Consider the following 10,766-nt stretch of genomic DNA (forward strand, 5'->3'; position numbering starts at 1 on the left):
CCAAGTTCCCAAACACCAGCTAAGGGTCAACTATGCCAGCGTCCCTCTCTAAGGATGGCCTCCCATGTTAACTCTCCTGCATAGAGAAAGTTCTGGAGCTGAGGTACAGGTGAAGGAAGGCCTCCCTGAGCCCGTGCAGATGAGTGAAGGAGCAGCTGCAGCTCCTTGAGAGGAGAACGTTCTGGTCAGAGGCAGCAGCGGGGCAAAGGCGGGGAGGCTGCATCGTGCCTGGGGAGTGGGGTGAGGACGCAGCGAGGAAGCCCGGCGGCTGGAGAGGGCTAGTGGGGGAACGTGAAGGATGGACAGGCTTCGGGGAGGGCTTTGGTTCTCCCCCAAGTGACACAACCTGCTTTTCATTGTAATGTCGAGTCTGCCATGTGGGAGCACTGGCGAAAGAGGAACACGCCAGACAGAACACTAGACAGATAGGATGACAAAGCAGGGCGCCGGGCTGTGAGAAGCCACTTCAGAGGGGGCTGGTCTGGGAGTGCTCTCTGAGGAGGTGACATTTCAGTGAGCCGGGAGGGACACGGAGGCGGCCACAGGAAGAGCGGTGGGCGGGGTGGCCTAAGCCAGTCCACAGCACCAAGACCTTGCAATGCAGTCCCCTAGTCTCTCCGACCTCGCTGGTCGTCACCAAAACTCACCCACTCACCGGTCATCGAGCAGGGGCTTTACTGAGTGCCCACGGAGTGCTCTGCGTTGTTCTGGAATCCTTCTGCCTCGTGCGGCGACTTGAAACATGGCTGGCCCGAACTGAGATGTGCCATGAGTGTAAAATCCACACCAGATTTCAAAGACTTAGCAGGAAACGATGTAATGTCTCATTAATAATTCTCTCTACCGGTTATATGTTGGAAGGCTAATGTGTTGGATATACTAGGTAAGTTTATTTTTAAGGACTATTTTTTAAAGATTTTTATTAGAGAGGGAAAGCGAGCATGAGGAGGGGGAGAGGGAGAAACAGGCTCCCTGCTGAGCAGGGAGCCCGATGCGGGACTTGATCCCAGAACCCTGGGATCATGGCCTGAGCTGAAGGCAGACGCTTAACCAACTGAGCCACCCAGACGCCCTTATTTATTTATTGGGGGGGCACCGAGGGAGAGGGGGAGAGAATCTCCAGCAGACTCCCTGCTGAGTGAGGAGCCCCCAACCCTGAGATTATGACCTGAGCCGAAATCAAGAGTTGGACACTTAATGGACTGAGCCGCCCAGGTGCCCTGTAGGTAAATTTATTATTACCACTTTTTTTTTTTTACGATTTCATTTATGTATTTGACAGAGAGAGCAAGAGCAGGGGGAGCGGCAGAGGGAGAGGGAGAAGCAGACTCGCCACTGAGCAGGGAGCCCAACGTGGGGCTCGATCCCAGGACCCTGGGATCACGACCTGAGCCGAAGGCGGATGCTTAACCAACTGAGCCTCCCAGGCACCCCTATTGTGTCCACTTTTTTCTTCACTTTTTAAAATGTGATTAAGTAGAAAATATAAAGTGACACTATGCCTCATACCCTGAGTCTACTGGACACGCTGGCTGGCATGCTGGAGAAACAGAAGCCCCGTGAATAGATGAGCCCCTGCCCTCTCCGGGCTCAAATTCAGTGGGAGAGGCCCTCGATACACAAACCAAACAGCCAGCAAAGAGAAAACTCAAAGCAATAAGCTCGTGAAACCAATAAAAATGGGACTGGGTGAGGCTAGAGAATCGTGGAAGGAGAGGGCTCACTCAGAATAGCAGGCAGGGCCTTGCTGGGACAAGGAGATTGCTCCTTGGAAGTCTGGGGGAAGAGTACTCCAGCCAGAGAGAACAGCAAGTGCAAAGGCCCTGGGGTGGGACCTTCTCAGTGACAACGCAGCATTTGTGACTGTGTGAAGGGAGTGAAGAGAACAGCTATAGGAGATGATGGAGGGGAGGAGGTTGGAACCAGATCTCACAGGACCTGCAAGCCGTTGAGAAGGTCTTTGGATTTTAGTTTAAGGTAATGTGGACTATGGAATGGTTTTGAACAGTGGGGGTCAGGGCCAGGTGTGAATTTTAGAAATATCGCTTTGGGACTGTGTATGGGGATGGGCTAAAGGGAATGGGGCCAGGAAGGATGAGGCAGGGACATGGAGTGGAGAGGACGGACAGGGAAGACAAATTCAGAACAAGTAGCTTAGTGACTGATGTGCGTGGGAACTGGGAGGGGGCAGGCAAGGATGAGCCCCAGGCTTCGGTTTCCAGCAAGACCAGAAGACCAGGGGGCCTGGGCGGCTGGGTCCACATTGGTCCCAGTCACCAGGAGCGCACTTCCAGAGGCTGCCATCAGAGGGCGGAAAAGTGCTTCCTGCGGACCTTCTCCAGGGAGGGCGCCAGAGCCCGACTTCTGGGGGATAAAACCTGGGACCCCAGGGCCCAGGCAGGTCCCTGCATCTACAAAAAGACCAGGCTCCCAATCCCACTTCTGGGGTAGTAGAGGGCGTTTTGCCCGGTGATGGAGACGCCGGTGTTCCCGGGGGAGACAGTCTTCATGCCCATAGGGTGGGTGGTCACTACGTTCAGCTTACACAGCTGAGCCAGGAAGGAATGTGGTCAGGCTGCCTTGTTCGGAGGTGAGGAGGCCAGGGGCCCAAGGACCAGGACTGAGATCACTGAGGCAAGTGGTTGGCAGCCTGGGGTTGGGAGGTTGAGAGACTCGGTCCAGAGGCTTAATCTGAGGGTGATTGACTACAGGTCCCTAATTCTGATGTTGGGTTATTGAGATGCCTCAGACCAGAAGTTTCCATGGGGGTGGTCAAGACGGGAGGCCCATCTCCTGTGCATCCCCCCTCAATGACCCTGGGTTGAGAGGTTTGGATTGGGGCAACAAAAACAAGGACTTGGTGTCTCATCAGGGGGACAAAGTTCTGGTCATCTTATTTTGGTGACAGATCCTGGGAGTCTAGTTGACTGGTTGGGAGTGACAAATTGGGGGTCTGGTTGTCGACTTCATTATTAAAGAGCCTGTGGGTCCAGGTTTGACAAGACAGGGACAAGGGATCTAGTTGTCTAGGGCAGGGGCACCTGGGTCGCTAAGTTGGTTAAGTATCCAGCTCTATTTTGGCTCAGGTCCCGATCTCAGGGTCACGAGATGGGCCCTTGTCGGGTGCCACGCTCAGTGGGGAGTCTGCTTAAGATTCTCTCTCTCCCTCTGCCCCTCCCCCTGCTCACGCTCACTCAACTATCCCTCTCTCTCTCTCTCTCTCTCTCTCTCAAATAAATAAATCTTTAAAAACAAAGTAGTTGTCTAGTGCAGAGTGACAGGGCCAGGGAGTGCCTACACCTCATTTTAGGTGTCATATGGGGTGTCTGGTTCTCTTATTGGGGGCGACAGTTTCCAGTTTAGGGTAACAGAAATTAAGGATCTGTTATCAGCTTTGAGGTGACAGAGACGGGTGGTCATTTGTCCAGCTTCAGGTGATAGAAAAGGGGTGTGGGTATCTAGTGGCAGATTTGGAGGCATGACCCTGGGAGTCTAGGACCCTGGTTTGGGATGGCAAGATAGGGTGTCCCCTTGGCTGGAGGTGACCTGATCGGGGTCTGTTGTCTCCTTGAAGCGGCAGAGACAGGCCACACTGTCCAGCCTGGAGCAGTAGAGCCTGGGGGTCCCGCTGTGCAACTTGGGACAACAGAGACTGTGGGGTCTCACTGGCTAGTGTGAGGTGACAGCGACCGGGGAATTGCATTTTTTAGTTTGGGGAACGTCTGCTTGTGTAGTTTGCGGTTGGGAACAAACACAATGGGTCTTGTTCTCAAATTGTAAGTGACCAATTAGGGACTCTTTTGTCTGGTTGGGAGAGACCGGGACTGGAGTTGTTCTGTCAGAGATGGGGGTCCTTGTCAAGGTCGGGGGGCTGGGGGCTGGGATTCTAAGGTCTAGTTTGGGGAGACAGATGGTCTCTAATTGCTAGGCTGAGACTCCAACGTTTTAAGGTTTGAGACACCAGGTTGAGCGTTTTATTTATTTGAGAGAGAGAGAGAGAGAGAGAGGGATAGTTGAGTGAGCGTGAGCAGGGGCAGGGGCAGAGGGAGAGAGAGAATCTTAAGCAGACTCCCCACTGAGCATGGCACCCGACTCAGGGACTAGTTTGGAGCAACAGAAATTGGGGCTCCAGTGATTCTGTCGGGGTGTCTGAGACTTGTGGTCATCTCATTTGGGATGTCAGATGCACAGGCCAATTGTCCAGTTTGGGGTTTTAGAGACCAAAGGACTGGTTATCTGTTTTGGGGTGATGACAGTGGGTTTGGGGCTTTGGCTTGGGGTAGGAGACATTGGGGAGCCACTTGACTAGTTTGAGGCAGCAGACACTACAGGTCTGGTTGCCTAGTTGGCGTGACAGACTAACTAGGGTCTATTGTTCGGCTTGGAAGGCAGAGATTAGGGACGTGGTCATGATCGCGATTTCAGAAGACTGTGAGGTTTCTTCCTGATGGGGAGACCAGACACTGGAGATCCAGATGTCTGGTTTTGGACATAAGAAGTGGGGGTTCAGGGACACCTGAGTGGCTCAGTTGGTTGAGCGTCTGACTCTTAATTTCAGCTCAGGTCATGATCTCAAGGTCATGAGACTGAGCCCCTCATTGGGCTCTGCACTCAGCGAGGAGTCTGCTTGAGATTCTCTCTCTCTCTCTCTCTCTGCCCCTCCCCTTACTCATGCGTGCTCTCTCTCTGTCTCTCTGTAAATAAATATCTTTTTTAAGATTTTATTTATTTATTTATTTATTTATTTATTTATTAGAGAGAGAGAGAGTGAGAGAGGGGTGAGGGACAGATGCAGAAGCAGACTCCCCGCTGAGCAGGGAGCCCAATGTGGGGCTCGATCCCGAGACCCTGGAGACCATGACCTGAGCCAAAGGCAGATGCTTAACCGACTGAGCCACCCAGGCACCCCTAAATAAATAAAATATTTAAAAAAAGAAGAGGGGGTTCATTTGCCTAGATTGGGGTGGCAGAGAGCAGGATTCTGGGATTTAGGACCTGCCTTGGAGTGACAGAGACGGGGAACTTAGTTGTCCCATTTGGGATGGCAAAGATTAGGGATCAGTTGTGTACTTCGGGATGAAAGGACAAAGGTTCAAGGGTCTGATTTGGGGTGAATGGGAGTTTGCACGTCTAGTTTGGCACGAGTGGAATGAGGGGTCTGTTTGTCCAGCTTCGGGCAACAGATGGACGAGAGGACGGCTCGAGGGGCTGCGGGTCCCTGTCTCTAGTTTGAGGTGATACTTCATCACTTAGCTGCTCAGCCTGGAATGACAGAGTCTAGAGGTGCTGGCGCCTTGTTTGGGGTCCAGGGTCTGGGGTCAGGCGTCTGGTATTGCAGGACAGAGAGTAGGTTCCGGGAATATTTGACAGACTGAAGGCATGGTTGTTGTGGGGAAGAAACCAGGGTCCCAGAGACCATTTGGGTTGACAGACTCTGGAAATCTGGCTGCCTAGTTTTGTGGGACAGAGAGTAGGGTCCCTGAGGATACTTGGGGTGACAGACTGGGGTCTGGTTGTCTAGTGGTGAGTGACAACCGGGAGGTACTAAGGAGCGTTTAAGGCAAAGAGACTGGAGGTTTGGCTGTCTAGTTTTATAGGACAGAGACTGGGGTCCCAGGGTGTTTTGGGGTGACAGAGAATGGGGTCTGGTTGTCTAGTTTGCTGGGATAGTGACTGAGATCTCAGAGTATACTTGGGGTGGAAGAGATTGAGGTCTGCTTGTCTAGTTTTATGGGACAGAAGGTCATGTCCCCAGGATGTTCTGGGGTGACAAACCTGTGAAGACTGGAGGTTTGGTTGTATAGACTGGCGGGGGGAGACTGGTGCTCAGCTTGCTAACTTGTGAAGACAGAGTGACAGCCTTTGTTCACCAAATGTCACATTTGGGGTGACGGAGGCTGTAGGTCTAGTTGTCTGGATAGGGTGACAAACTGTGGCCTTATTTTCTAGTTTAGGGGGACAGTGACTGAGGCCCTATTGTCCAGTTTGGGTTGACAGTGATGGGGGTTCGGTCATCCAATTGGGGGAGATGGAGACTGGGATCAGTCGTCTAGGTTGGGGCGATGACACCAGAGGTTGAGGGCCCTGCTTTGGGGCGACACCATGGGGGAGTCAGTCTCTCAGTTCCAGGTGACAGAGACGGCCTGTCGCTGGGTCTGGGGCCGATTTGTGTGAACAACAGTTCAGTTTAGGTTCAGAGACTGTGAGCCAAGGCATCTAGCTTGGGGTGAAGAGCTGGAGTGCCCAGGATCTATCTGGGGATGATGGGATGATGGTACGGGGTAACAGGGACTAGGTAGTTTGAAGGAATTGAGATGGGGTCAGCTTGGCTCTTATGGCTGACAGTAGGAGTGCCTTGCTGGGGGTCTCAGAGACTGGCATCTACTTTGGGGTGACAGACCAGGAGCTCAGTTGTCTAGCCTAGAGAAGCACAGGGTGGGGATCTGATGGCCTGATCTGAGCTGATGCTTGGTGTTACAGACACTGTTTTCATAACAAGGGTCCAGTGCTGTTTGGGGCAGTATGACTGGTGTGGGAGCCCCGTTTCATATGACAGAGATTAGGGTCCAGGGCTCAGCGTGGGGCATTAGGCCAGGAGTCCAGCTTTGTGGGGTGTGGCCACACGGGAGGCCACTGCCTGGCTGGGGGCAGAGAATGGAGGTGTGGCTGGGGGTACACTCTCTCAGGGGTGCCCTTCTTGGTTTGTGGTGGCAGGAACTGTTGTTCTGGCCTTCTAGTTTGGGTTGCAGGGCCCAGAGTTCTGGAACCTTCCAAATGCAGCTGACTCTGAGAACGCCTGATGCCTGAGTGCTCCTGCAGTGACTGAGTCAGGGGTTTCCTGCACCCAGGTACGGGGGTCCCTGGACACATGTAGACTTCAGAGTGGGCTCTCAAGGCTGGGGTCACCTCCGCACACAAGTGTGAAGGTGACAGGCACTGGAGTAGAGGTACAAATGTGGGGAAAGTTGAGGATGGGGCCTGAATGCTAGGCTGAGGGGTCTCTGAGGCTGGGGCACAATGAGCTGTGGCGCTTTGGGAGGGGGCCTGGGAGGGGTTTGGCTGTCTTAATTGGACACAACAGGGTCTCGAGGGTCAAAATTCAGTTCAGGGGGCAAATGGTTATGGTGGTTGAGATTCATTGTTGCAGGTGAGGAAGATGGGGGACCCAGATCCCTCCTTTGGGGAGATGGGATGCTGGGTTTCAGATACTGAATTTGGGGTAACCAGAGTCCCTCCTGCCAAGTTCTGGGGGTTTGTGAGCCCATGTTCCTGATTTGGGGTGCCTAAAGCCAGGCTCGGTGTCTGTGATAGTGCGGGCTAGCATGGGGACTTCAGGGGCCTCCTGAGGCTTGCCTTGGCAATGACCGTGGGGCCTAGCTGCCTAGACCAGAAGGGACCGCCCGCCCGTGGAGCTTTGCCTGTCAAGATGGGGACGAGTTAGTCTGGAGACTCAGCGGTCCCACTGAGAAGGACTGGTTTGGGGGTTGCTAAGACAAGCCATTCAGATGTCTAGTTTAGGGGTGCCCATAGGCTGCCCAGATGTTGAGGTTGGGATGACTAACTGGGAGTCCAAGTTGTGTGTGAGAGCTGGGACCCAGATGGCCAAGTTGAGCAGTGACTCCCTAGGTCACCGACTATGTCATCCAATGTCTCCCTGGGGCGAACTGTCACTGGGGTTCCTCGTACCTGGTTTAGGAGTGATGGTGTTTGGGGTGTTGTTGCCTAGTACAGGGGTGTCTGAGGCTAATCAACCCAGGTACCTAGCTAGGGGTGACGGACATGGAGCCTCAGACCTGCGGAGCCTAGATGCCGGGATTAGAAGTGGCTTGAAGTGGGGATCTTGATACCTAGGTCAGGGGTGGACTAACCTTGGGGCCCAGATGCTGAGTTTAGGGTTAACCAACTAGAGGGGTTCTAATGCTTATTTCATTTTGGAGGTGCTGACACTGGGGTCCCAGCTGCCCAGGAGCTCAAGGTGTGGTGGTGAAGAGGTTGGAGGTCACTGTCCATGGGGGATCCCAAGGTTTATTTAATGATGACGGTGGCTGAATGAGCCTTGGGATCTAGTTAACAAATTTGGGGATAACTGTGGGTCTCTGATGCCACAATGGTGGGTAGTTGGTCCGAGATCCAGAAGCCTGGTCTGCGGAGTACAGGCCAGTGTGGGGCACTTTACTATGGAGGGCCACATCCCTAGTTCGGGGGGCCACTGAGTCTAGAGATACAGAGGCTTGGTTTGGGATAAATATGGGGGCCGTATCAGTATCCTGTGGCTTAAAACAGCAGAAATGTATTCTCTCGGAGTTCTGGAGGCCACAAGTCCAAAATCAAGGTGTTGGCAGGGCCATACTCCCTCTGAAGGCTCTAGGGGAAGATCCTTCCTTGTCTCATCCAGCTGCTGGTAGACACAGGCCTTCCAGGGCTTGTGACTGCCGCCCTCCTGCCTCTCTGTCCCCACATGGCCTTCTCTTCTCTCTGTGTCTTCTCTTCTGCCTCTTAATAAGGACATTCAGGGGCGCCTGGCTGGCTCAGTCAGTGGAGCGAGAGACTCTTGATCTTGGGGTTGTGACGCCCCATGTTGGGTGTGGAGACTGTTTATAAAAAAAAAATCTTAGGGGCACCTGGGTGGCTTAGTGGGTCTGACTTCGGCTTGGGTCATGATCTCGGGATCGAGCCCCGCTCAGGCTCCCCTGCTTGGCAAGGAGTCTTCTTGTTCCTCTCCCTCTGCATCCCCCTCCCCGCTCATGCTGTCTTTGTCTCTCTCTCAAATAAATAAATAAAATCTTAAAAAAAAAAAAAAGACATTCATCTTTGGATTTAGGCCCCCCCCCCAGGTAATCCAGGGTGAACTCATCTCCAGACCCTTCACCTAACCACACCTGAAAGACCCTTTTCTCAATAAGGTCACATTAGCAGGTTCTGGGGTTAGAACATGGATGTATTTGGGGGGGGGCTGCCATCAACACACTACAGGGGTGTTTGAGAGAGGCACCCCAAATTCTGAGTTTGAGTCACACTGATTATGGGGCTCCCAGAGTTTGGTTTAGGATGATCAACCTTGAGGGTCAGCTCCAGATGACTGATTTGGGGATTCTTGACTTGACTTGCCTACTTTGAAGGGTAAGAGCCTATGAGATTCTAATGGTTCGTTTAGGGTAACTGAAGTTTGGGGACCAAAGGTGTAGTTTGGGGATCACTGAGTCTCAGTGTCAGAGTCCTATCATTAGAGTGTCTGAGGTTGGGAGGCTAGCTGCTTAGATGGTGGGGTAACTTATTGAAAAGTTCCTAACCCTTATGACTGGGGGTGAGCTCTGAGGGGGGAAGCTCAGGCGTGTATTTTAAGGGCAGCTGATGCTGGGGTTCTAGATGCCAAGTTGGGAAGCCTCTGGTAGCCCCGATAGTTGTCTGAATGGCTGGTTGTTCAAATGTCTGGGTCAGGGTCACCAATGACTGGGTCCAATGCAACGTTTGGGGTGATCGTGGAGACCCGGATGACTAATGTCAGGGTGATTTGCTGGGGGGTTCCTCATCCTGGTGTAGTAGAAATGAGTCTGGGGAGCCAGACGTCTAGTGTGGGGGAGTCTTAAGGGGGCAGCCCAGATCCCAAGTTGGGATTGATTGAGTCTGGGGATCAAGATTGGAGTAGATCAATTTAGGGGTGACTGAGTCCCATTTCCTAGTTTGTGTTGAGAATGGGGGGGTCACAGGCTGACGGGTGGCTGCAGCTGTGGACCCATTTGTCTAGATCGTGATTTATCTCGGGGTCCTCATGTTTGCTTAGGGTTCAGTGAGGAAGGTCTAGTTTAGGTGTACCAGCTTTGGGACCTCTGATGCCTAATTTGGGGGTACTGAGTCTGGGAGAATGAATGCATATTTTAGGGGTGAATTGTGGAGCTACTGATGCTCATTTTGGGGTGACTGAGCTAAGGCCCATCTCCTTTATCCTATCATTTTCTTGGGCTGGAGGTTTGGGGTGAATGGGGCTGGGGCCCAGGATCCTTATTTTTGGGTGTTTGGGCTGGGTTGGGGGTACAGTCCTTGGTGTTTCTGAGACCGGGTTACTATTCATAAGGCCTGGTGTGACCTGTCTCAAGGTAGAGGTCTGATCCTTGGGGTCTTCAGTCTGCATGGGAATTTCTGAAGGAGGGTGGGGGTTCTCATGCCAGGTTGTGGGTATCTAGATGCCTCCTTTTGGGGAATCTGAGCTGGCCCAGAAGTGCTAAAGACTTGGTTGCTGGCTCTGGGGTTCCCACCCCCCAGTGTTGCCCCCAAGGCTGGGCCCCTCCTGTGGATGTTCAAGGAGACAGTCCATTTTCGGGGGTCACCAATTTGGGGGTGACATGCCTGGAATACGTGGTTCCGATGGGAGCTAAGGGGGCCCGGGCGGGGTGGGAGTGGGGGCGCTGCGGCGCAGAGCCCGGCTGCGGCCCCGGGGCTGGCTGCGGCGGGGGTTCCCGCGGGAAGCAGAGCGCGGCGGGGCAGCCGGCGGCGGGAGGGCGAGCGCCGGAGTGACAGGAGAGGAAGAAAAATGGGCCGAGAAATCAGAGTGGACGCGCGGGGGGCGCGAGTCCGGGAGCGGGCGGTGGCGGCGGCGGGCGGGGGCCGCGCCTCTGCCTCGAGGGACGCCGCCCGCGCGCCTTCCCGGGCTCCCCGCCCTGGAGGCCGGGGCCGGTGATCCGACCCTCTCCCCTAATTCCAGTCCTGTCCCCCCGCCGTTGTTCCAGTGCCCACCCTTCCCAGGGTCCGGGTCCCCTCCGCGCGTTCTG

The sequence above is a fragment of the Ursus maritimus genome, unplaced genomic scaffold (assembly GCF_017311325.1).
Source record: "Ursus maritimus isolate PB19 unplaced genomic scaffold, ASM1731132v1 scaffold_19, whole genome shotgun sequence".
Taxonomy (NCBI): Eukaryota; Metazoa; Chordata; class Mammalia; order Carnivora; family Ursidae; genus Ursus; species Ursus maritimus.